At 42.5% G+C, this 26,341-nt stretch overlaps 1 long non-coding RNA gene across 3 annotated transcripts in view; it reads left to right on the top strand.

The window, feature by feature from the left end:
• The window catches only part of LOC142604373 (uncharacterized), a 51,481-nt gene extending 25,233 nt beyond the window's left edge, over positions 1–26,248 (top strand). The window contains exons 5-6 of one of the 3 annotated variants that reach the window (XR_012838232.1): positions 21,196–24,686; positions 24,758–26,242. This is a non-coding gene — a long non-coding RNA (uncharacterized LOC142604373). Of the gene's footprint in view, positions 1–21,195 lie in introns of all 3 variants that reach the window. The other 2 variants (XR_012838230.1, XR_012838231.1) reach the window with 2 other exon arrangements.
• Positions 26,249–26,341: the final 93 nt, after the last annotated feature.

Here is a 26,341-nt window from a genome sequence, read left to right as displayed (position 1 = left end):
CCCCCTTCTTCTTAGCACCTTTCTTGCCACCACCACTGTCACCTTGAAGGAAGTAGATAGGAAGTGAACAGTTAAGAGTAAGCAGTATGTTTCATAGGCCTCACCTTCCTTCTTTGGTCATGGGCCAATTAATTAATTATTTTTTAATGTTAAATACTGACCCACTGCTGCATGAGAGTTTTAGTGAACTGCTACTAGCTGGTTGTTGATGGTAGTGTATGGTATATGTGGTCTCAGGTGCGTGATTTAGGTTGCATCATAAGGTACATGGCTTTGGTGGTGTAGAACACTATGGCATGAGATATGTTTCATAACAGTTTACTCGGTGCTACTAGTCACATTGCTTTTACTTATAGACATAGTCTCCTTTTTTTTTTTTTTAATTAGGTGAAAGGCCACAAGAATGTGGCTCAGCAGTGGACATTCGTTTATCAGTGCAATGAAGACTTCTTTAGAAAAATCTCCTAATGCAATGTTCTGGGTGAAGAATAGGGATCTATTCTGAGTTACAGTAGCCCCAAGGCAGGAAGCAAATTACAGTCTCAGGAATACAAGTCCAAGCAGCTCAGTGCCTTTCCATATTTGCTGCAGTGTTGAAGCCAATTAAATTGAGACTTAAATGGTGTCTTTGTGCTCTGAGCTTCACACCTTATCCAAAATTTTATCCCCACAAGCTTTTCTTCTTGCCTTCCTTGTACTGATGGTACCTGCAAGGACCACAGGTGACTCATCCTCAGTATTTCCTGGGAGCTCACTCAGACACATTTTGTCAGCCAAACTGAACTAGAGGAAAATCCCCATGTAGTATTCTCTTAAGCCTCAAACCCTGCTGTCCATATGCCCAATGGATGAGTTGACTACTGCTGTATACTGCCTCTTCTTTTTGCCCAGCATCCAGGCTGCCAGAATATTGTGGGGGTTTTGTAGAAATCTGTGTGGCCATTTTTGGTAAGGCAGACCTATTGACTGTCCAACTTGAAGGTCTTCAGCCACAAAAAAGGGCAAGAGATTGGACTGCTCTCCAATGCCCTTAGAGGACTTCTAAATTATATTCTCTGCCTCTCTCCTTTTCCCCTGCAACACCAGGACTGCTCAGCTGGATATGAAGTAATTCCATGGTCTCCTTTTAGTTCGTCCAGTTCACCTCAAGATACAAAACTCTGTCCCCAAAGACTATAAAGTGCTTGTACTTTGCACCTGTATTTGGCTCCTGCCTAGAGGATGAGTAAGCATGCACATGATTCACAACACAGTAAGTCAGGAAACATATACCTCCTGTCACTTTGTTTTGGCCTTGCTGAATTTTACTTCTCTGCACCACATGAATGTGGTGTTTTCAGCAGTTCTGCATGTTGGTGTCTTAGTTTTGGCAGATCTGGGTGCATACAAGAACAGGGCCACGTTAGGGGATAATAGAGAGTCTAGAGTATACCACAGAGTGGAGAAACAGAAGTAGACTTCAGTTGATTCTTGCCTTATTGATTATCATTGAAAAAGCACTTACCTGTTTCTGTACCAGCATAGTTAGAGAAAAGGAAGGACAACAGCTTCAAGGATGATTTCTGGTACAGCCCAACAACAGTTTCATTCAGGGGGTCCTTGTTCTTGTCAAGCCAGCCAGAGATGTTGTAGTCCACTGTGCCAGCATAGTGCACCAAGGAGAAGTGTGCCTCAGCCTTGCCTTTGGCAGGCTTGGGCTTCTGGAAGTTGTTGGACTTGCCCAGATGCTGGTCATAGAGCTTGTTCTTGAAAGAGGTGTCAGTTGCCTTGGGGAACATGCACTCCTCTTCCAGGATGGAGAAGATGCCCATTGGCTGGGAGAAATGTGTATACATGCAGAAAGTAAGTGGTGGGGAGAGGAAAAATAAATAAAATGTCACTTTACATATGATTTATGGCTTCTTTCAGTGACTGTAATTTCTAGTGCACAAGTTCTTAATACATCACTAGGTATTATATAATCAGGCAAACTATAATTAGTCTGTGTTGCTCAAGCTACTACCCATGAACATGGCTACTTGTCAGTACTGTTTACATGCATCTTTGAATGAAAGGCTAACTATATGTGTTATAATCAGTTGTTTCACTCATCCTTACCCTGTGTTGTTAGGAAGCAGGTTTCAGTGTCCTGCTTGTGAGACTGATGCTGTTGTGTATGTCTGTTATAAGCCATCAGGTTGCAGTTGTCAATGTGAACTTAATTTGATGGCTTCTCAGGAATGTGCATAGATAACTGATACCTAACAAGTCCTGTTCTGTCTCCGGTGAATGTGCATGATGGATCAGATTTTCCTCACCTTATATGGAGTGTAAATGGCAATAATCTGGCACTTTAGAATACCCATAGACTTTTAATTTGTCTCAGAATTGTACTTAAAATTGAAAGTATTTCAATACGGAGATATAGGCACATTCTCAGTGACATCAGAGCTTTCATGTAAGCCACGTTAGGTATATTCTGATAGTGCATATAGGCACATGTCCTCTGATTTTGCTGCAGACACTGATGTGACCTGCACGTCATTGGCCTAGAGAGAATTCTGGGAGTTCCTTCTTTGTATGAACTTTTTTTTTTTTTTTTTATTTAATAAGATTCCGTTAGATGCTTACATCTGATTTCAGCTAGATAGGTTCCAGAGCTAGCATCTGGGATCCTCCAGAGCAGCAGCAACCGCAGGAGGTGGATGTTGGACAGGAATGCTGTGTTTTCAGTGAAGATTTTGCCCTCTAGGTGGGACTGCTTTGTGAAAGCTCTGGGGTTAGCATTCATCTTCCCTAACTGTAGGTTAGGGAATAAATAATACAGAATCTAAATATGAGTTAGGTGTCCAGACTGGTCTTCTGTAATGGAAGCATTAGAAAGACATTTCACAGAATCTCTAATATAATGTACTTTATAAGGAGATCATTTGCATCCTAGAAGTGTCTGCTTCTTTTCGGTCATTACAAAAGAGACTACAGCGTTAGATCAGCATAGATGTTCTGATTCCTCTGGCTCTGATACTCTGTATTGCATAGGTATGGCACACAAAATGTGTGGACACTAAACAGTAAGTGTGGATTTAAGGTGTTAAATATAGCAATAGGCAACAGGCACTAGCTGTGAATGGTAGCGCTGACTGTAGATGCTGCTATGTGGTGGGAAGTGCAAGAGGTCAGCAAGAAATGTGAGGCTCGTGTGCAAAGGCATAACCCGTGGGTACGAGTATTAAGCAGTGAACATGCATGTGGGAATGAATGGGCCCTGGGCACTGGCCATGAATGATAGTGCTGGGAGCAGATACCTGTATGCTCCTGAGAAGGAAGATGTTTGGGTGTGTGTATGCTGGATTTGCTCATGATATGTAAGTGCTGTGCACAACCACTGGACACCGTTTGGTAATGTAGCAGTGAGGGGTTAATTCCCATTAAGATCACCAGTGCAGTAGCAGTGGGCAGCGACAGAGGGGCTGGAAAGATTTGTGTTGCCAAAACCAAGAACTTAATTCAATCCATTACTGCAAGGAGTAAGACTTGAGGTTCACCTTACTGTTAAAGGCAGTCTTGTTAAAGGCACCAAATTAACATTATGTGTCCCCTTTCTCTTCCACTCCCCAGCAATGTTGTTCAGGAAATCATTGTGCAGAGACAGCCTGTCATTCCAAAAGCGTTGGTTTTTTAAACTGCCTCTTCTGTGAGGGGGTCATTCAATGAGTCAATTTATTAAGAGTGACTTGACCAAAATAAATGATCGTGAAATAAATGTGCTTTCCTAAAATGAAAAGATTTCCTCTACCTTCTCAATGAGCTCAATGCAGGCAGCCAGGTCCATCCCAAAGTCAATGAACTCCCATTCAATTCCTTCCTTCTTGTACTCCTCCTGCTCCAGCACGAACATGTGGTGGTTGAAGAACTGTTGCAGTTTCTCATTGGTGAAGTTGATGCACAGCTGCTCCAGGCTGTTGAACTGCAAATTCAAAATACAAAAAATGCTAGTTAGTTTGGAAAATTCATCAATGGGCAAGCATACCTACTATAACTCACATCAAAAATTTCAAAGCCAGCAATGTCCAGGACACCGATGAAATACTGTCTAGGCTGCCTTGTATCCAGCTGTTGGTTGATTCGAGCAACCATCCACAGGAACATCTTCTCATAGACTGATTTACTCAATGCACCCACTGAATTGTATACCTGTAAGAAACACAGCCATGGCAGTAATGAAAGTTGAGTTAGCTTTAAAGGTGAAAGAACTGTCTGAACAAAATGAAAAGCTGATCAGCTGTCTAGGTACCTGTTGGACATTTTGTCCTTTAGTTACATATTCATTCCCGACTTTCACCCTGGGATAGCATAAAGCCTTGAGCAAATCAGCAGAATTCAGACCCATCAGGTAGGCAGCTTTGTCAGCCACTAGGATCAGAGACAGCAGATGAGTTCAAAAGAGACAAAGAAAGGTGTCCTGGTCCTCTGAGATGTTTCCATTACAAGGAGCCTACTTTTGGCACTACTCAAATGCACCTATTGTAAAGGGAAGCTCCTCTCCAGTCCCATGAGGAATGTTTTCCCCTCAACACAGGCAGTGTCTCAGCTGCAGCACACTCCTGTTCCACACCTGGAGGGCTGCAGCAATGCTTCATCTTTGTGTCTCTCTCCTTGCGGAGTGTAAATTAAGTCATTGACTTTGTGCAACTTGCAACAAAGTTAAAAAAATTAGTTTCTGGAAGGGAAAAACATTCTCAAAGTGTTGATCCCTTTATGGGATGGGGTTGCTGCCTTGTCTGCTGGTGAAGTTCACAAGCAAACTCTGCAGCCAAGACTACCTTCTGTGCCATCCGGCTCTGCCTGCTCCTCCCGCTGCTTCTGCTTGAACTTCATGTTCCCGTTTTGCATGACAGCTCCCGTCAGCTTGTACATCCCCACCTTCTCATCGGGGCTGAAGCCCAGGATGTCCATGGCGCTCTGCAGAGGCGACAGGCAAGTCAGAGAAGGGCAGAGAAACACAAGGGCTGAAGCACAAGGTGCCGTTAACAGGCATGTGTGCTGTGATGGGAAGGTGGGTTTCTCCCCCTGCCATCCCACCTCCCTTCCTGCACCAAGTGTGTGCAGTGCCGGCCCGGCTGCTGCGGGGGTCAGAGTGCGGCACTTGGCAGCCCTGGGCCGGTCTGGCTGCGGGGCCTCCCCACAGGTGCTGCACTCTACTCACGTCCGTCGCCAGCAGCTCCTCACTGTCGTCAATGCTGGCAACAGTGATTTCTCCTTGACTCACATATAGGAAGTCGTAGGGGTTGGTGGAGATAAGGAGGAGATCTGCAGGTATACAGGGCACCTTTGATGGCACCGAGGCAGGTCACAGTGGAAAGAGAAAGCACTGAGCCAAGCCCAGCACTGCTGGCACTCACCAATGAGCTCCGGCTTCTTGTTGGACATTATCTGGTAAAAAATATGATAACTCCTTTCACTGGGCAGCTGGAAAGTCACTCTGGATTTCTCCAAGAGATCTAATTAAAAGACAGATGCTGTTAGTCTCCTGGCAAACTTGAGATCATAAATGCACAAATTCTGCATGCACCGACTTGCTCCAACTCACAGGTCTCGATATCCGCAGAGGCCAGCTTGCCAGTTGTTCCAAAGTGAATCCGGATGAATTTTCCCTATCAAGTGGTACAGATCAATCTGTTGGCTATAGTGATCAATGAATGAGCCATGTATTAGATGTCTGCATTATAACAAATCTGAAATGAACTCACAAAGCGTGAGGAGTTGTCGTTCCTCACAGTCTTGGCATTGCCAAAGGCCTCCAGCAGTGGGTTGGCGCTGATGATCTGGTCCTCCAGAGTTCCCTAGTTACAGGAGAAAGAGATTCTTACCAAACTTCACTTCTGGTTAATAACAAATATTGCAAAGGAGATATTACAAACAGATCATTTTTACACTTGGTACATGATTTTAACCTAAAATTTAGCAGAATTTTTAAGCATTCATCAGCCATCACTCATGAACATTGCCATTGGTTTCAAAAGGAAGGGTGCTGAAAGACAGGTCTGTATTTTGCCTCCTTCTTGTCCTGCTATCATATATTTGGTATCATATATTTGGTATCATATATTTGGTATCATATATTTGGTATCATATACAGAGCCACTACAGTGGAGCTCAGGGAGTTTGAAATCTGTCTGACAGGTGCTTCCACAGTCCCATTCACAAAGGCCATGACAGTGAAAGAAAATGTGAAAATTCTGGGATTTTTTTTCTGGAGGTTACTTGAGCCCAGGACACACAGAGAAAGGTACAGCCTTTAGCAGGAAGCATCTAGCAAGGAAGAATGTAAAGTTTTGCAGTTGCATTCAAACAAGCAGCAGCCTTTCAGAATGCAGAAATACATCTCCAGACATGCTTCAAAACGAAGAGTGGGACAGGGACAAAGCCTGAGACTCAAATACCAAACTTTAAAAAGCAGAGAACAGAAACTCTTTGAGCTTTTTGCTGCATGACTGCAGAAGGAATCAGCCACATGTAAAGCTTCACTATTGTATCACTCTTGTTAACTGCACAAATATGGAAGGAAGGAAGCTTCTGTGACATGTCTCTCCTTTTCTGCGCAATACTCTAAGCAGAGTCACTGTGTGCTTTTTTGGAATGATAGAGCAAAGCTTTTCTCAGGGCTTCTAGTAAAGTCATCATGATTGATCCTTACGTAGCCAGGGCATGAAAGTGTTGCCAGGGATAATTTCCAAGACAGAGATGGAAAACAAAGAATGAGAAAACAAAAAATCAGGTTTTATCCAGATGAAAGATTAGTGGCACAGCTCAAGTTGCTGCATCTTTGTACATGGTGTTCAGTGCAGCCTTCAACATCTTGCAATGGAGAGGGAGCGACATTCCTAAAACTGTCTGCAGATGGCACAATGGGTTTAGATTAGTTTTTATTAGTCCACCATGAAGGTGGACTCTATAAAATTAAGGCAACACAGTAGCATATGAAGCTCTTTCTATTTTTTTTAATAAAAAATCCCAAATCCCTAGAGTAATGCCCTCTTACATATATTTTTCAGCTTTCTAAATGAGCTTCCTCATTTAAGGAAAGGATGTGTGTGTCAGTGCAGCTGACTACGCCACCACCAAACCTGTTTTTAGTGTACAGCTGAGACCAAGGAACTCACAAGGGAGCATCGTGCATGGAGAACAGTATGGAAAAAGACATGGGAATTCTTTACACAAGTTCATTCTGGAGTCCTGTTTATAGGCTGAGTGACAACGTGCTGGAGGCTGAGACAGTATTCTGGGGAAATGCTGTTACGTGCTTCCTTATTCATACACTCTTGCCTGGCATCTGATTTCAGCCTGTATCTGAGATAGGATGCTGGGCTAGACAGAACTATAACCTGAGTGTTTTATTTAATGTTCTTATGAAGAGGCCCATTCTACAAAGACTGTGAATACTAAAAAAAATATTCTGTGAATAAACTTGGAAGAGGGCAGAACAGGTTATTGTCCATCTAAGAGCCAGGTGATTTTCCTTATATCAAACATAGTCAGTACATCTCTCAGCTGTCTCAAAGTTTTTCTGAGATCAGTCCTGGCGTAGTGAGCAGCTGGTGAAAGCTGAGCCCAGGAGATTCTGAAACGGTGCTGATGGAAAGAGTGCTTGTGATGAACTTGCCTTGGCCATAACAACCCATCAATCACAGACACCTGCCTCTGAGTGCAAAAAGACTATTCGGCCTTGGAATCTCCTTAGGTTCTGCTGTGCCCTTGGGTACTCAAATAACATGCTGACACGTGTCACCCGCTTTGATGCACATACCATCTCACAGACTGTGCTGACACACACTTGTGCCACAAGGATGTTTATTGCTTGCTCTGTGCGAGGGAATGAAGCCCACGCCTTGCAAATGCACCAGTGGGCTCAGATTGCAGCAGCTGGGCTGCTCAGCAGATGGGGTATCAGAACATGTGCTTTCTTCCCTGGAAGGATCCTTTCTGAGGTTACTTTCTAACTGTTAGGCAAGTGGTCCCAGCTGTCCCAGATCAGTCCCTTTTCTTATGCTGCCCCTCAGGACTGTTACGTTGACCACAGGCAGGAGAACAAGCCAGTGGAAGTTATTACCTGATGCAATTGAAAGGACTGTTAACTTCAGTGGAACCACTCTGCAGTTCAGAGTTCCTGCATTTCCCCCACTAGTAGGAATGAACAAGGAATAGGAATGGCACAATCAGGTGTCGGTGGGAACCGACTGCTCTCTTTATACTTGCAACCACTCGGGTGCTGTGGATGTGGCTGATCTATAGAATACCGATGGACAGATACATGGACAGACAGCAAACAGAAAACTGCTGCCTTATATTATCTTCCTCTCCCTGGTGAAGACTTCCCCTGTGTAAATTGAGACTGGAGAGAAACTGAGGCTTGGGCCTTTCCTACATTAAGAAAGTGTTTCTTTGAGTAGAGTTCCACTAGTGTTCAGAGGGATGGAGGCTGGGTGGCAGTGGTACTGAGCGTGGGTGTGCTCAGACTGTGCATCCTGGCTGTCTCTTCAGTTGCACTACACTTTCTACCTTTTGATCGTCCTGCAACCCCAAAATATGCATTGATTTCTGCTCTGCAGGCAGAGTCTTGGGCAAACAGTAGAAGGGGGAGTCAACAACATACCTGCAATTTGCCGGGCTGTTGGTCTTTCTTTTTCTCACCAGTGACTGCAATTGTTGCAAAGTACTGGATGACACGCTTTGTGTTCACAGTCTTCCCTGCACCGGATTCTCCGCTGTTGGAATGAAAATATTAATTGTTACAGGAAACAGGGACCATTTTTACTTCTCTGTCAGCTTTGTCACACATATGAAAACATACTCACGTGATAAGGATTGACTGATTGTTGTGATCTGAAAACAAAGTCACAGAAAGATTTGTTCAAATGAAATGTGGAGGGCTTTTTGTTCCTCAACATAACTAACTGACTTTAAGGGAAAGAACTATATTGTAACTGTATTTATCACTTTGTAACCAGATAAGGCAAATTCTGCATTAGTCTGTACGTGGATTTTTTTTTTGTACACAGAGGGATGCAGCAGCCCAAAATCTAACTTCAACAGTGGTTCTTTATAAAGCTTCCCACTTATTCTTTGTTTTCTATTATGTATAGACCTTGACTTAAGTATTGTTTAATTGGAATCAGATTCTCTGCTGTGTTCCTTCCTTACTGTTTCTTTAAGTTTCTTACTAGGAGAGTGGGCACAAAGCCATATAGCTAGCTACTGCCTTTCCTTTATTATCTGACAGCACAGAGGTCATTAAGATGCCATAGGCAGACTAATCTTGAGTTGTACCGTGTGACTATAGGAGCTGTTGTCATCAGGCACTGAGTAGAACAGCACCTAAGAAGCCTGAACTGTCAACTGTTCTTTGACCAAGCAGCCAGCCCTGCCTCTATCAGGGTTTCCCATTCTTGCCAAATGACTCACCGGTCAGCATGAACTGATAGGCGTTGTCAGAGATGGAGAAGATGTGTGGAGGGGCCTCCTGGCGCTTCTTGCCTCTGTAGGCCGACACCACCTCCGGGTTGTACACCGGCAACCACTTGTAGGGGTTGACAGTGACGCAGAAGAGACCCGAGTAGGTCTGCGAGGAAGGGAGACAGCACGTTGGCTTCCACTTAGCCTGGCAGAGCAGTTCCTCCTAGCTACCCAAAGGAAGACTGCTGCTGGTACTTACGTAGATCATCCAGGCTGCGTAACGCTCTTTGAGGTTGTACAGCACAGCGGGTTCGTGAAGGTGGGTCATCATGGCCATGTCCTCGATTTTATCAAATTTGGGAGGATTCATAGGAAAGACTTCATCATCCTTTACAGTCACAGTCTGAGAAAACCAGAAGGGAACAATAGGAGAAGAAATGTAAGCCAGGGAACTGCCTGAACTGGATGATCATGTATGAGTAACGGTATCACTTACTGTATTATCAGATGTTTTTACTGTGACTTTGCCACCTTCTCTAGTCTGTATGGTACCTTTCACAAACATTTGCTTGTCATCCACTACAAAACAGGCTGTCTTAGCATCAAATGGGCGATTCTGGGCTTCAATTCTCTCCTTCTCAGATTTCCGTAAATAGGGAGCAGCTTCTCCGAAGATTGCCATCTCTGCATCTGTACTCATGGCTGGAGTTGCTCTGGAGGAATTCAGAAAAGTTTCAGAGAGCCTGTGCATTTGTAATTTATATCTATGACTAAAAGGAAGAAGACTAATCAACATCAGGCACTTAAGAGAATGTCAAGCTAGAAGTCTTCAAAAGCTGTATGTTCACCTGCTATTCACACAGCTGCACAACCACATACTTCTCAAAGCCATATACACATAGCCACTTCGATTGCTTCATTAGACATGTAAAAATTTAGATGCAAGTAAGATCGATAAGTTAAGCAGATTGGCTCTCACACGTAATTTCTAGGTGGAGGTATTCTTGGCACCATTCTGTTTTCTGTGTTTTAATACCAAGCTGGGAAAGTTCAACTAGTTTCTGTCTGTACCAAGCACTGGAACAAATTGTGAGGGTCAGTCATCACCTATCTAAAGCCAAACTTGTTTAAACATCATATGAACCAAAAATAAAACATCTTTTCAGATCTGCAGCAAAATTAGCAAATACAGGAATATAATGTATATTGAAGGTAATAATTAATAGCATAGTGTTATCTAGGTAAATAAATACTTGATATAACATTTCAAAGAATTTAAATTACAAAGTACCTTTTAGCTTTAACATATTATATAGAGTAATATTGGTTGTGAATCATTAAAAGACAATTAATGTACCAATATGTACCAGTCATTCAGTTAGGGATTCGTCTAGTAGAAATATTTCAGAAAACTGCTTTATGCTCAGTTTTATTTTACATTTTTAGCAATGTCTAGTAAAATTCTTCAACACAAATAGATGCTATTGGTTGCTACAGTCAGAAGGACTGGCATGGATAGTTCAAGAGCATCTGGAAATAACACAGTCAGAAATAATGTAGGCAGGAACTAGCATTAACAGAATGTTCTTCCCCAGGCAAGCTAATATACAGGCTAGCAAAAAAACCCCAACAATTCTAAACTCCTGCTACTTTGTGGGCTGTCTAATGCACTGTGGTACTAAAAAAGATAAAGGGACAGAATTGAACAACTCAAATGTAGACTTCCAAGGCATCACAGACCTGAAACAATCAATACAGAGTGGTTTTATGTGCAATAAAATGATGAAGAGAGTCTGAAGGCATTTGTAATGCTGCTTTTGGACACATTGCTGTGGGAGTGCTGATTTCTCTCAGCAAAATCTTTCTGCTATGGGATATGCACCTTGCAGGACTTTGAGGGACTGCATCTCTCCAGAGCCTTTAATACCCACAAATTTCAAAGCACAGAATCCAGAACCTTTAACTTACTTTGAAAGTATTATTCTATGTTTGTAGAGCCCAGAATTTTTGCCTATGTGATCCTGCCTCTGACAGGGTCAAGGGAGGCAATGTGAAAGAAAGAGAGAAATTAATTCACAGTGTCCATGAAAAGGTTAAGCAGAGCATCAGAAAATGCCAATAGATTATCAGAAAATTTCTCAAGGGGCACAGTCTGTTAAACTGCTGAATATCTTTGGTAGGAAATAGTGTAAAAATTTAGATCTTTATGCATTCATGAACAGAGAACAAGGCATTCTCTGGGAGAATAACCTGTACTTCCATCCCTTCCACCTCCAATTTCAGTGAACATTTTTTGTTACTAGGATGGAAGGCACATGTGTGGAGGGTTTCTTCTGTTGCTCTGGTGAACTCCCCCATCACTCTATCACTAGCCTTCCCCAGAAAACCTGGAAGGGAATGGTGCATATGGAGTTCTCTGTGAAGGTCACTCTCTGTACATAAACAGATCTATCTATCAGACAGGAGACAAGATTGTGCTGAACTTTGTTCTGGTTTCAGGACCTGTGTGATAAGATAAAGTCAGCATATGATTTTCTAGACCTTACCTCGGAGGAAACTGACTTAAGGCAGGATAAGCTTAGACTCTTCTTGAATTGTGCTTTGAGCCTCCTCTCTGAACACCACCTCAGTTTCAGGTTTCTGGCAGTTGTGCAGATGGCAGGGGGTGAATTTTAATCATCTATAAATCCCAGAATCCCAGGTTACACCACAAAAAGACTTCAGTGTCACTGTCTCTCATGTCGTCTTGGCTAAGCTTGAGTATCTGTCACTTTTCTTTCCCAATAAATGCAGTATTTCCTACCAAGAACTTTGAATATGTTCATATTGATTAAAATAGCATGTATCCTTTTCATTGAACCTGGTTCTACAACATGGCCTTTTGCCACCTGCCCTTGCCATTGTCTGGGTGAGCTTCACTCATTCCTTAGGATCAATTAGCAAAACTACATTATTTGTTAAACCCTTACCTTCAGAGACCCCAGGATCAGAGAGCCCAGGAGGATATCTGCTTTCAGTATCTGTGTGGAATGGTTAAAGAAAGGACAGAAAGAGTTAAATCAAAAACAGTCTTATTGTCTTGAGCGTATGCTCTATCAAATATTTATACACCTTGTGTAGTCTCTTCCAACAGTTGAACTGTACACAGAGCCTTACAACTCTTGAGCTAGAGCCAAATCCCAAAGAAAATCTTGTGTTCCTCCCCACATTACCATAATCTGCAGAACATACATCTAATGTCTAGGAAAAGATCAGCTACATTAAATATATATTTCCCAATCAATTTCAACTGCCTTCAGAGTTAGTTTTCATGTGCCTTTCATAGAGCTTGGAGGTAGCAAAGTTTGTAGAAGGCACCTCCAAGGAATGGCATGGCATGACTCTTCTGCTTCTGCTTGTGCCACCACACTGGAGCAGTTTGGGTCATATAACCTTGACATTGCATGTAAAGCATGACCTGGAACATTAGAAGTGGGGAATGAGAGGAAAATGCCCCTACATATTCCACCTCTTTGCAGAGCTGTGGAGATGCCACAGTCAGAGTATGAAGCAAGCAGATGGGACTTACCGTGAGATGCTGAGGTAACAAAGAATAAGGTTGCTTTCAGCTGTGGCTCTTTATATGTAACCTCCTGCCCACACAGCATTCAAGCACTCTATTTTTGGTCAATAATAATTTACTCTTTAGTTGTAAACGTGTTGAAGCTCTGATCTCTCTGCTAATTACTCAGAGACAGGATTGGTTTAAGGTTGTATGGAGTCAGCTGCACTGACCTGTTCTTTTCACATTGCTCTGTGCCAGGATGGAGGAACCCAAAGACAGGTCTGATAATGCCAAATAAGGCAACACTTAGCTCCTGACTTCAAGAACTTGCTTTAACCAACAACATGGGTTTTTTTTCAAATTGTGCACAATTACTACTTTATGAGCTATGATTTTAATGGATCCCATCCTATCCTCTCTGTCTGTCTACACATGTTGATAGAGAAGGAGGAAGACTTAGTGAGGCAGAATTTTTCTTTCATTAAATTTCTTTATACCACCATATGGGGTGCTGGCAAGCCTGAAACCAGCCTCAAGCTTGGGACAGGGTAAGACAGCAGCCAGCTTATGGACCACAAGAGAGACTTGCAATCCTGACCTGTAGGTTTGCAATAGCGGAGTCCTGCTGACATACTCAAGGTCTCAGCCTGTGGGAAGGAGGCTGGTCTCTGTGCCACTCCATTATCCTGCAGTGGACATCATGGAGCAGGCTGAACATCGAACCAGAATAACTTTGACTTGCTCTATAAGGATATATGGAAGGAGAGCGTCTGCTCCTTTAAGAGTATCTGGTTAAGGACCGTTTTTGACACTGCAAGAGATGGTAAGAAAGGAAAGAAGCAATAAACAAGAACCTACCAGGACAGAAACCTGACTGACAAATTGTAAGGGAGGAGGTGATGGGAACCAAACCCGGTCAGTCACACTACTTGATGAAGGCATGTGAGAGTGTGAAAACATTTATTCCAGCAAGGTTACCAGATCAAGGACCTTGTCAGGTGGGAAACTAAGGTAAAAGGGGGAATCAGAAACAATATATACTGTTGTGGTTTTGCCCCAGCCAGCAGCTCAGCACCACACAGCTGCTCACTCACTCCCCCCCAGCAGGATGGGGGGAGAGAATCAGAACGGGAAAAGTGAGAAAACTCGTGGGTTGAGATAAAGACAGTTTAATAGGTAAAGCAAAAGCCATGCACAAGCAAAGCAAAACAAGGAATTCATTCCCCACTTCCCATGGCAGGCAGGAGTTCAGCCATCCCCAGGAAAGCAGGGCTTCATCACGCATAACGGTGACTTGGGAAGACAAACGCCATCACTCCAAGCTTCCACTCTCTTCCTTCTTCTTCCTCCAGCTTTATATGCTGAGCATGACGTCACATGGTATGTAATATCCCTTTGGTCATTGGGGTCAGCTATCCCCACTGTGTCCCCTCCCAACAACTTGTGCACCCCCAGCCACTCGCTGGTGGGGTGGGATGAGAAGCAGAAAAGGCCTTGGCTCTGTGTAAGCACTGCTCAGTGGTGAATAAAACATCTCTATTATCAGCACAAATCCAAAACGCAGCCCCGTACCAGCTACTATGAAGAAAATTAACTCTATGCCAGCCAAAACCAGAACATTAAAGAGGCGCAGATGTGACAAAACAGACATGGAGACAATGAGAGGAAACGAACCTCACCAGTCACACTAATTGATGGGCTATCAAGAAACTACAGGTGCCACTTCCAGGAAGATCAACCTGGACTTCACGACTTGATAAGACTGTGAACCACAGGGGATCCCAAACAGGGTTGGGGTGGGCAGAGGAACTGACAGAGCTGTACAAACCCGCTCAGGAAACGCAGGGAAAATGGGAGCAGACAGGAACAAAGAGGGGGTTAAACAGGGGTACAAAAAGGGGCTGGTTGCATCTAAAATGGGACCAGTCAGTGTGCTTGTCTGGCTGAGCCCTGCACCTGATCACCACACTCTGTCCTGTCTTCTTACATCTTCTAATTCAATCTTTTCTTAACTATCTCTCTGTGTAATCTCACTGTCTGTCCTGTGTATGTGTGCGCATACATGGACTAAGTGCTAGCTACTGGTGAGGCCTCTGTGTTGGTGTGAGTAAAAATTGGTGTCAGCTACTGGAGTCAGGCTGGGGACACCTCTGTCCTCTGGTGTCAGCTGCTGGAGCCCGTGGGGTCTCACCATCAGCTACTGGAGTGAGTGAGGGTCTTTAGCTTCCAGCCACATGTGTGGGAATGGTGTGTGTTCCCAAAACCAGCTACTGGGGGACACCAGGGTGAGTGAGGTCAGTGAGGGGCTCAGTGCCAGCAGCTAGAGTGGGACCAGAATTAGCAGCCCGTGTGGCTGGTGTCTGCTGCTGCAGGGAACTGAGCATCTGTGTCTTCCCCAGTCCTGGTGTGCATGGTGTGTACGTGTGCATTCACCAGCAAACTTTAAGCTGGACCAGCTGGTCAGTAAGGGGTCCTTGGGTCCAAGCTGGGTGTCAGGCAGGTGGGGTCTGTGCTGGCATGCCCAGGGGGACTTGTGAATGTGGCGTACCCGTGGGATGAGTGTGTGAGTGCTGCGTGTCTGCGAGCATCAAGCTGGACCAACCGTCCAGTAGGTAACTGTGGGGCAGGTCAGAGGGCTGGGGTCAGAGCAGGGGTACTGGGGAGACAAAGGGGCTGTGGGGGACTCAAGGGAGCTGCAAATGTGCATGTGCTTGTGGAACTGGTGTGTGTGTGCCTGCACTAATGACCTCCTGTCTCTGCCAGTCCCGGAGGAGGAGGGGATACGTCTCTCTGTGCTCGTGTGATGTGGGTCCTGTTGATGGCACCCTGTGTGGGTGCTGTTGATGGCAACACCTTGGCTGTGGCAGTCTCTGTGTCCACCTGTGTTAGTATCCTCTGTGTATGTGTCTCTGTGTCTGTGTGTGTCTCTGGGACACATGCTCAGTTTGCTACTGGTTGAACCCACAAATGGAAAGTGGCAGCTGCTTCCCTCAGCCTGGGCAGAGACCTTGGGTCCCTGGGCACCAGGTGGGGCTGCAGTGGCCAGGCAGGATTACTGGGCTGGAGTGGCTGGAGGAGGTGGCCATGCATTCTAACGTCACTTAACATGCTCCATCACAGAGGTGCAGTAGTTTTGGGAGGAGATGCGGGAGTCTTTGTCTTTCACAAGCACTTACTGGAGCCCTGCTGGATACCAGCTCCCTGTGTTAGGAGTGTGTAGGCAGAGAACTCATATGCAAAAAAACTCTAGTTGGACATGGTGATAGCTTCTGAGTTGGGGATGTGCTGCCTGCCGAGTAATGAGCTTAGAGGAGGGAATTCCACTGTCAGGAATGGAGGAACGTTCCCAAACAAAGCACTATGTGCCCCTCCACTGTTTACAACTGACACTTTGTCACTACTGGGGGAACCCACTTCACCACCTGTACCAGTAGTGGGAGCTCACCATCATCCTTCCACTGCACCCTTGACCTCTTGAACCACTATAACAATTTTTCACTACAGCACACTTTGGACAAGTGTTATCACCACTGCCATCTCCCTCAGTGAGGATGTCTCACTAACGTAGAAGGTGAAACTACAAATGCTTGGTTTTATGTGTTATCTCTGAAGCTTTGGTTCATATATTGAATAAAAGCCCTTCTTCATCTTTTGCACAGACAACTTATCCATACCACATCTTCCAAAGCCAGTCTACCTTTGAACTCCCTGTTTGATGGCAGCCATTAATAAGCTATGTGGTAAACAAGTGGTCACTAGTGTGATGACAGCACAGCCAACTCATATTTGAGGGAAATGTTGACCCTGGCAGCATACTATGAACTTAACCTGTCACAGGTGAAAAAGTATTAATTACATGGCAGTACCTGATCATAAATGCAACACTGATTTGTTTGAAGAAGTTGTGTGGGGATAGAACATTATGGTAGGATGGTGTTCTTTGCCACTCTTCTTTTCATCCTCTCGAGTCATGGATGTACACTTCTCCAAACATTTTGGGATTTTGCTATGTATAACTATCTCCAGCCTCATTCTTGGTTCACATCCCTCCACATCTTCACCTGCAGTCCTTCCATGCTCCCTAGCCCGAGTCTGTCCCTAATTGTCTTTGAATCCTCGAACCTGACCTATCTCTAAGCCAAACTATTCATGTCTGTGTGCTGCCCCCGTTGTTCCTCAGGTTCTTAGTGCTGGGTACTGTGTAGTTTCCAGTCTGCAGTCCTTACTTAATCTGGCCTACTTAATGCCCTACATTAGCCTACGGATCAGTCGTACGGTTTGCTTGCTTTTTATCTCCTATTCTCTCCACTTAAACTATTGATTTCTAAGTCTGCGTGAACTGCCCCCTCATCATCTACATGGCACTCCTCTGGACTTGCTCCAACAAGTCCATGTCTTTCTCTCTCAAGATCTCTTGCTGGAGGTGCTCATTGGCCTCATCTTTGACCTGGTAGGACTAGCAATGGTGGTAGCTACTGGATATTAGTTATGAAGATGGTGGTTGAGTAGAAGTAACAGTGTCTTCTAAGTGTAGATGTGTAAATGGTGTTACATTGTGCACATAAATGTTGAGACATAGGGATGAAGATCAGCATTTCCTAAAATCAGCTGCTTGCTTCCTCCCACCTTCCTGTCCTTCAGTAAAAGACCTAGATATAATTTCTTCCTCTGCCATGGGCCACTTCAACCCATAAAACCTTTAGACAAAAACATAGGAACAGCTACATTATCCCTCATCCCATTGTTCTGTCCCTAGCCATGGCCAGGAAAGATGTACAGGAAAGAATATAAAAACCAGGTACACACTTAGTGCTGCTTACCCAAAGTGCTCTCCTAGCCTGTGAAAGCTAACAGTTCAAGGAATCCCTAGTTCTTAATGGAATTCTTCTATGAAATTATTCTAGTAATTTTTTTACTCCTTTAAGCTTTTAGCATTTACAACATCCCGTGTCGGTAAGTTAACTGCATGTATGAAGAGTAACCACTTTTATTTGTTCTGAGCCATCCACCTGAAAAGTTACTTGGTGTCATCTGCAGCAAAACGTTATTTCCTATCTACTCTCTTTTTGCACCCATGCCTTTATACTCCTTAATAATTCCTAATTCAGAAGCGATCACATTGCTTTGTTCACTATTACTGTCCTTCTCTCAGCCTTCCCCAGTTCATTCATCTCCTTTTGGGGTACATGTAGCTAGAACTGCATGCAGTATTCAAGCTGGGAGTACATCATGTATTTATACACTTACGTAATAGTTTCTCTTTGTGATCTATTCCTTCCCTAATAGTGTAAAACAATTGATTTCCCTTTTTGAACCATTACCAAGCATAGAAGCTAATATTTTCAGAGGAATAGCTATTGTATCTGTGTGATATCTTCTGAGTAATGATGGTCATGTTAGAACTCATTTCTAAAAAAATGTGTAAAAATGGGATTAATTTTTTCTCATCGGCATCATTTCATATTTTTTATTATTATTAATTTAGTCTGCAGCTTTATCACTCAATTACAAGATAGTTACAATGAGGAAAGCAAGGAATAAAACTCTTCATCATTTCTCTTGAAGCTGCTCTGATGTGAAATAAAAATTCAAAGTGTTCTGAGTTAGAACAAATATGAGAGAGCCAGAGATAACCGCAGGTCTGTAGGATCACCAGCAAGGAAGTGTCCATTTATGCTATTTAATCAGTGGTTGCTTGCCATAAAATATACAAAGAGGCCTCTGAATAAGATTTAGCATGTAGAGCTAAACAGATGGATTTCCAGAAAGTCATCTCTACTTTTCTGCCTGTGTTCCAAGCACTCCTGTAGCCTTTTTTTTTTTTCTATTTTTTTTTTTTTTAACCTCTTGAAGAGTAGAACTTCAGAAGGCATGTTGAGAATGTTAATCCGTTCCCACATGGGCCTATGCACATGCCATGAGCTTGCTGCGAGGCATATAGCTACGGGAATGAGAGCTTGGGATCTGAATTCCTCAAGCGACAGTAAGAGTTGAGCTCAGGTCTCTCACAGCTTGGGTAAATGCTCTTACCATTAGATTATTTTGTAAAGGAAATGAGGTAACAAAGTAGATTTGTCATCATTACCTCATCTTTTTTTTATTGTAAGTGCAGAACAAACAATTGTCAGAAAATTATTTAGAGGCCATGAAATCTTATCGCTTCTTTATAGAATTGACCCAGGTCCCTATCCGGAAAGAGATGGATTTTCAGATGCATTGTTGTCATTGCTTCATGTTGGCTTGATCTAAGGAATGTCCTTGGTGCATTTACACAGTTCTCATTGGCTGTTTGTTTTGGATTATGTTCATGATGCCTGCTATTTAGGCACACTGTATAGGAATTAAAGGCATCTAAGAGGCTATATTGGACTCTGTTACAGAAAATGGAGTCCTTCCAGTCTGGCATTGCACCACGCAGTGTTGAGATGTGTCCTGTTTAGGCCATTTCTCTTGCTTCTGGAGTCCTTTTTAGTATGTTTTTCAATCTTTTTATTACATTGTTTGGGTTTTTTTAAAATCAGAGTTGTTGCCAGTTTGTGACATGAAATGACAATGATAACTGCTCAGATGTGGAGATAATATTATTACTGTATTTTTCTTTGACTAATTGCTATGTATCAAAGATTCAAATTAGCTGTGCTGGTTGCAGCACCGAATTTGCGTGTAAAAACATTTTAGCAGTCTCAATACCTGGTTTTGGTACCCTCTCCATCTGTATTACAGGCTGCATTCTTCATTGTTTGCTATATGTACTTTTATTTGCATTTTAATTATGTGCTTCTTTAGATTAACCATAGGGATAAGGGAACCATGATTAGTCTTTATCAGAGACTATCTTGTCTTTTGTATCTGACTCATCCAATTCTTTTGTAATAAAAGTGACTTTGCATTTTCTCCTGGTAATTGTTTTTATTAAAACAGTATATGGTGAAGAATCAATCCTTTCCAAAGGGACACCCACCCACTGGTGACCCTACACATGCAGAATCATTTGACACCTTTCATTTAAGCAATTTTTAATCTGTGTAGTGTATACTGCTCTAGTTTTGTGGTGTTCTAGCTTACTAAAATACAAATGAAAACCAGTAACAGATCTATGTGCTATTAGTATTATTACTTTTAACAAGAAAGTATATAAACTCATAAATATCAACACAGTTTAAGCTTCCTTAAAAAGACAGTACAAATTACTGGATTTAGTTTGGCATATCAAGTATTCCAGTGTTTGCCTCAAATCAATATCAATATGATTAGTCTATTATTTACAACACTGTTATAAGCATTACAAACATTTATAATATTTATAGAATTTTAAATTACACCTGGCCTCTGGGGATTCCCCAGTGTTTCAAGAATTACTGAAAATCAGTATTAATGCTGTTTTTGAAATATAGTGTCTGCTTGCCAGATTGGCAGAACAAGTTACTTCAGAAGAGGCGTGCAAAAGGAATGAAGAAAATGACTGGTATGGAATAACCTCCACCTGAAGTTATGACTAAGTAGACTTTGATTCTCCAGCTTGATAAATATTTAGTGGAGAAGGTAATATATCTATATTATCCAAAAAATCCTGAGTGTCATAGGTGTATTCAGTTTCTCTTATATGTAAGAACTATGCAACAGCAAATGAAAATAGCAGGATGATGGTTCAAAACAGATGAAAGGAGGTGTAATTCATTGCCAGAAGGCATAATGGATGGCAGGGCATCTGACTGCAAGGGTCAATGAGAATGACTACCCCAAAGGAGGACCTCTAGAATGAAGAAGAAGCAATAAGGATAATCTTCCAGCATGGCTGGGACCTCACAAGTTATTAGGGGAGGACCTGGGTTCATGAGAAACAAGGGACCGCAGGTGGTGCAAATTATGAGTTTCAGGAAACCAGCTCCAGACTCTGTATATTTCCGCTAGCCAAAAGGAACTACTTTTACAGGTGATGACAGTCCCAGATTCATGATTGCTGCCAGCAACTTTTAACCAGAACCTCTGTTTTATTTTGACAAAAATTCATTCCCCCTTCACAGGTAATGATGTCTGACACTACTTCCCTCAGGAAACTCCAAATATCTGTAAAGCACCCCTATACCTCTCCACACCATTTATTATGGTGTATCTGGAATACTGAAAATAAAACACCATTGCTTCCACCAAACTAGAATGGTGGAGACAAGTCCATACCATCTTCAGGGGACATTGTATCTTCTCTATCTTTGTCTCAGGTACAGTCTTCTCTGAAAACCTGCATGAGGAGCAGGGAAACCAGAAGAGTCCCTCAAGGAGAGAGAGAAATCCGAGTGCAGAGGCATTTGTCCAAAATGGGCACAAGAGGGTAAGTTGTGATCTGGAGGCGTTGTAGGCTACGGCAGCTGGAGAGTAGCACTGTGAAGTTCAGCAATGGAATAGCATGGGGTGTGCACTCTGTTGTGGCCCCAGAAAACAGCTAGCAGCCCCGTTGCTCTTGTGACTGTTCTTGTGAGGGATGGGACTGGTTTGCAGAGCATAAGCAAGGTTTCCCACATTTCTCAATATCACTTGTGGCACAAGATTAGAGTTGTTCAGGTCCTCCAGGACCTCTAATCTGGTGCTGCTGAAAGGATATGGGAAGGGAATGTATGTTTTAGGGGTACCCACCTTACACAGGACATTATGAAGCAATAAAAAAATTCAGGAGCAGTCTGAGGAGGAACATTATCTTCTAGATAATACAGACAGATCCACAATTGCTGCTTCTTTTTGTTTTCCGGAGTATATAGTTGTCCTTTAAAAGGGCTCCCAAGTTTCTGGATCATTCATCAGTGTCATTCCCACAGGAGCATGTCCCCTGTTGATAACCATCCAATAGGCCTCCTTTTCTGCAGCTGCAGGGCCATTACATTGAAAGAACAAGAGTATACAAAGACAATGAAAGGTTGTATGTGTGTCCTTGAGCATGATGACTTTTTGGGGCATCCCAGTAAAGCACTGAGGAGTTAAATGACTCAGGGGTCTTGATGTCTACCTTGCTTCCCATTGTATGAATGGGGGAATAATGTCTTCTTTGGGCAAATCATACATAAAAGACGTCTCTTGTGCCAAGTAAAAATTTCCACTTCTAGTTAGATAAACTGAACCTTCAAAGTTTTTTTAATTTGAAAAAACAATTAACCAAATGGGTTGCATGTAAAGACTCAGAAAACATCATGTACCAGGAAGATTTGTTGAAAGCACATTTAAAGTCAATTCAGGTAAACATACCAGGTAAGTTCTAGAAGTATTGTAGTGGCTTTGCCCCAGCTGGCAGCTAAGCACTACATAGCCACTTGCTTTCCCCTCACCCCCCGAGGGGATGGAGAGGAGAATGGAAAAAAACCCTTGTGGGCTGAGATAAAGACAGTTTAATAGGATAACAAAGGAAGAGAATAATAATAATAGTAACAATAATAGCAATAACAACAATAATAAAACAAGTGATGCACAAATGCAATTGCTCACCATATGCAGAAGGAAAACCCAACACCCTATGCCCAGTCTGTTTCCAAGCAGCAAATCTGCCTCCCGGCTGGCTTCCCAAGTTACAAATGGAGCATGATGTTATCTGTCAGGGAGTATGCCTTTGGCCAGTCTGGGTCAGCTGTCCTGGATTCTTGTGCACCTGGCAGGGCCTAAGAAGCTGAAAAGTCCTTGGCTTAGTGTAGACACTACAACTACCCAGCAACAACTAAAACATCAGTGTGTTATCAATGTTATTCTCATGCTAAATCCAAAACACTGCACTATACCAGCTACCAGAAAGAAAATTAACTCTATCTCAGCTGAAACCAGGACAACTGTATATATCTATGCAGAAATAGATATGATACTGATGTGATGAGTCTGTTGTATATCTTGACTGATGTGTTGTGGTTCATAATATTTATTTTCACATGATATATGCAGATGCCAATTTATCAAAAGCATAAGTATGGCTGGAATTTTTTACAGCAATTTATCTGTCAAGAAAAGTGCCACACATTTATCATGTCAGTTTCTAAACACCTGTTGTACCAGCTGATTCATCTGCATGGTTTCTGTAAATTCTGCTATTCACAGAATTCTGTAAATTCTATGCTATTAACATGGGTTGATCAATCAAGGCATCATCATGCAAATAACATGTTCATGAGTTCTTGTAATTCTGGCTTTGTCAAACAATATATAAAATGTAAATGTAAGCTTGTCTTGGTAGCTGAAAGCTTAGATGCCATGCAAAGCATAACCTACAAAATTTGTGGATTTGATTATCTTATAAATTCTTTGCTCTTTGTGGATAAAAGAGTATTTGTTTTCTCTGTTCCTGTGCTTCTGGCAAGGACTCCTCAGTTCCTTGCATTTAGTGCAGGGTGTAATAGCACACCTGTTCATAGCACTAAATAGCTTTGATCCTATTACAGTAACCCAGTATTTTTGCCATTGGATGCTCATGAAGGGATAATTTTCGTAGTACAAGTGGCCAGTGAAGTAAGCCTGCCTATACTAAGTCCCCAAACCACTGATTGATAAGTTGCTGTATCTGCAACCGTCTGACACTGTTGGGACAGATGGACATTTTAGTCTGAACTAGTTTAGCTATTCTCATGTTTCATACCCAACCCTCTTTTCCTAGGCCTTTAAGCAGATACATATTTGTTCCTTATACCATCCACCTTTCAGACTTTTTATCATTCCATCTTAACAGGTTATTGTTTTGCTGTACACCAGGAAGAATGAAAGGGAAAGAGAGGCAACTAACTTCTTGTTGTCTCCCATCAATTTAAACAGCTTCTGAAAATACAATTTTTTTGTGGTTTTAGCCTTCATGTAGGATTCTTCCATTACATCTTCAGTGATGCAAAGTTGCCTGGCCTTTAAGATCATTAATCTGCACTAGTAATTCTGTAAGTTTGGACTGCATCCTCAACTGTTCATGCAGGTCTCTAAAAGACACAAAGATATTCTATCAATCATATACATTACTAGTGTTCATTATGGGTGTTCCCTATGCTTTAAATTAGGTGTTTGCAAAGTTGTGTGGACTGGTTCTGGAGAAAAGGAGGAAAAGAAACACTATCCACAAGACACAGAACTGTGATGTGACTCAGTGCAATTTTATGCCATGGTAACCCCACAGTTTCATTTGGTAATGAAATTTTGGTTTATTGAAAGCTTTTTGGCATACAGTCTCCTATTCCATGGGCAAAAGAGTGACAATTCCTCCATAGCTCTTCTCAGATTAGACAGAATGATTTTTAGGCTCAGATGATCAGTGATGGCAAAATAAATGCATATTCACAGAAAGATGTATCTTCAAATATGCTTTTGAACTCAGCAAGGGTTCCTGCATTTAATAGAAACAAATGTATTGAGCTTTGAAAATATATACTAAAAGTTCATCTTCTCAGCCTGACTTTAAATCACACTCTTTTCTAATGAAAGTTGAAAGATAATTTATGTAAAGGGAAAAGTAAGTTAGTCTAAACTTGTCAAAAGTGTATGATACTGCATGCTGATTTTCTGCATCAATAAGCATGAGGTTGACACTGCACCAAGGCCAAATAGAATTAGTGATAATCTTTGAGGGATTCCTTTCTAAAAATATATTTGCAAGTGTTTTTCACAGCTGTCAACTACCCCTGGTCTAGAAGAGCTTCTGTTGTAATGCTGGAGCATGGGCATTGAAGATGTCTTTCAGCTAGCTACTGAACACTGCAAAATGGTCAATGCTATGTGTATTTTGGGGGAAAGGTGACCTCTATCCTAAATTTATTGTTCTATCTTTTTTCCCAGCGTAAAGCACTGATACGATCTTCAGGTTGTTTCAGCAGTTGTAAAGTTGGCAGCCATCCATATTCTCTGCAAATTACTGACAAGAACTATTTATCATCCTGTGGGCTGTGGGGCTATTTGACCTTAAATGACAGGTCTTCTACTTCCTTCTGCCCTTCCTGAGGCAACCAAACTAGAAAAGAATTCATTACCAGACCATCATTTGTATGTTGGCATTGTGAAGGCAGCAAGCCATTTTTTTTCCCAGGCAATTCTGGCAGCAAAAGCAGCAGAGGCAGGAGCAACTGAAACGATACAGATATTGTTTGCTCCCACTTAGAACTGGTCTCAGACCTGTACCATCTCCTTGTACAAGAGCAAATTATATTGCTTATTTTGGATGTTATCTAGTAGCAGCAGAGAAAAAAAATGGTGTTGGGAAAAAAAACAGCTTGACTTCCATGCCAGCATTGTTGAGCTAATCAAATTATGATGATTGTACATTCTGCCTCTTGCCAAATAGACAAAATGAATAGTAGTAACAAGTCACCAAGACCAGATGGGATTTACACTAGATTTCCACAAAGGCACAGGATGAAACAGCTGAACTATTGACTGTGGTGTGTGAGCTTTCACTAAAACTGCTTTGCTTTTGGAGATCTGGAAGTTGTCTAGTAGAATGTGAATTTTTAAGAAGTGTTTCAGGGAACTGTGGCCCAATAAACCTGGTGCCTGTACTGGGAAAAGAGTAGAAGCTAATAATGAGTAGAATCAGAGGACACGCTGGTAAATATAACGTACTGAGAAAAACAGTGTTTGCAAAGGGAAGTCATAATCCACAAACCTCATGAAGTATCAAGAATAGGTGGATAGGTGGGAGAACCACCTGGTATTGCCTTAATGGATATCTAAAAGCCATGTGAGAAGGTATATCACCTTTCTTAAAGAAGCTAAGTGTGTGTCTGTGTTGTTATATGAGAGAGTTCTGAGAAGTGATCCTGGACAAGGACAGGCTGATAATCATTGCTGCAGATGTATGAGTGTCCCTGGGGATGGTTTCTGAGTGTCCAAAGTGGTTTGAGCTGAAGCAAATCCCAGGAGCAGCCTGGGAGAAAGCTCACTCCAGCAGCTCTATTTTTATATATGTTGCATTAGAGCCCAGCACAGCCCTCCAGTCCTGCCTCAAGGGGCCTTGTGTCCTCACACTCCTTATGTAACTTCACACCCCTCCTAAGTAATATGTCCCATGTACTCTTGGTATCCTTCTCTATAGATTCTACTAGCAGGTTATGAAACAGCTATCATTATTTTAAGTCATGAAATTTGCACCTTCCATCCCTCCCAAAGGCCCATAGTGTTCGTGTATGAATTGGAGCTCTATTACCAGACTTTGCAAAATTATAAGCTCTTGAGTTCAGGACACTCATTTGCAACTGTCAATACCTCTTTGTAACTCAACTTCCAAGAAGTGGCTTGCAGAGAACCTGGCCGTAGCTTTCTGGTCTCTACCTGTCCTTCCTAAAAAGTCTGTATCCTTCCATCCCAACACTCCAGTCATAGGAGCTATCCCACCACCTCTCTGTGATGCCAATAAGGTCATAGCCT

The sequence above is a fragment of the Balearica regulorum genome, chromosome 18 (assembly GCF_011004875.1).
Source record: "Balearica regulorum gibbericeps isolate bBalReg1 chromosome 18, bBalReg1.pri, whole genome shotgun sequence".
Lineage (NCBI taxonomy): Eukaryota > Metazoa > Chordata > Aves > Gruiformes > Gruidae > Balearica > Balearica regulorum.
Note: the sequence above shows the minus strand (reverse complement) of the source record. Positions and strands in the feature narration are given on the sequence as shown.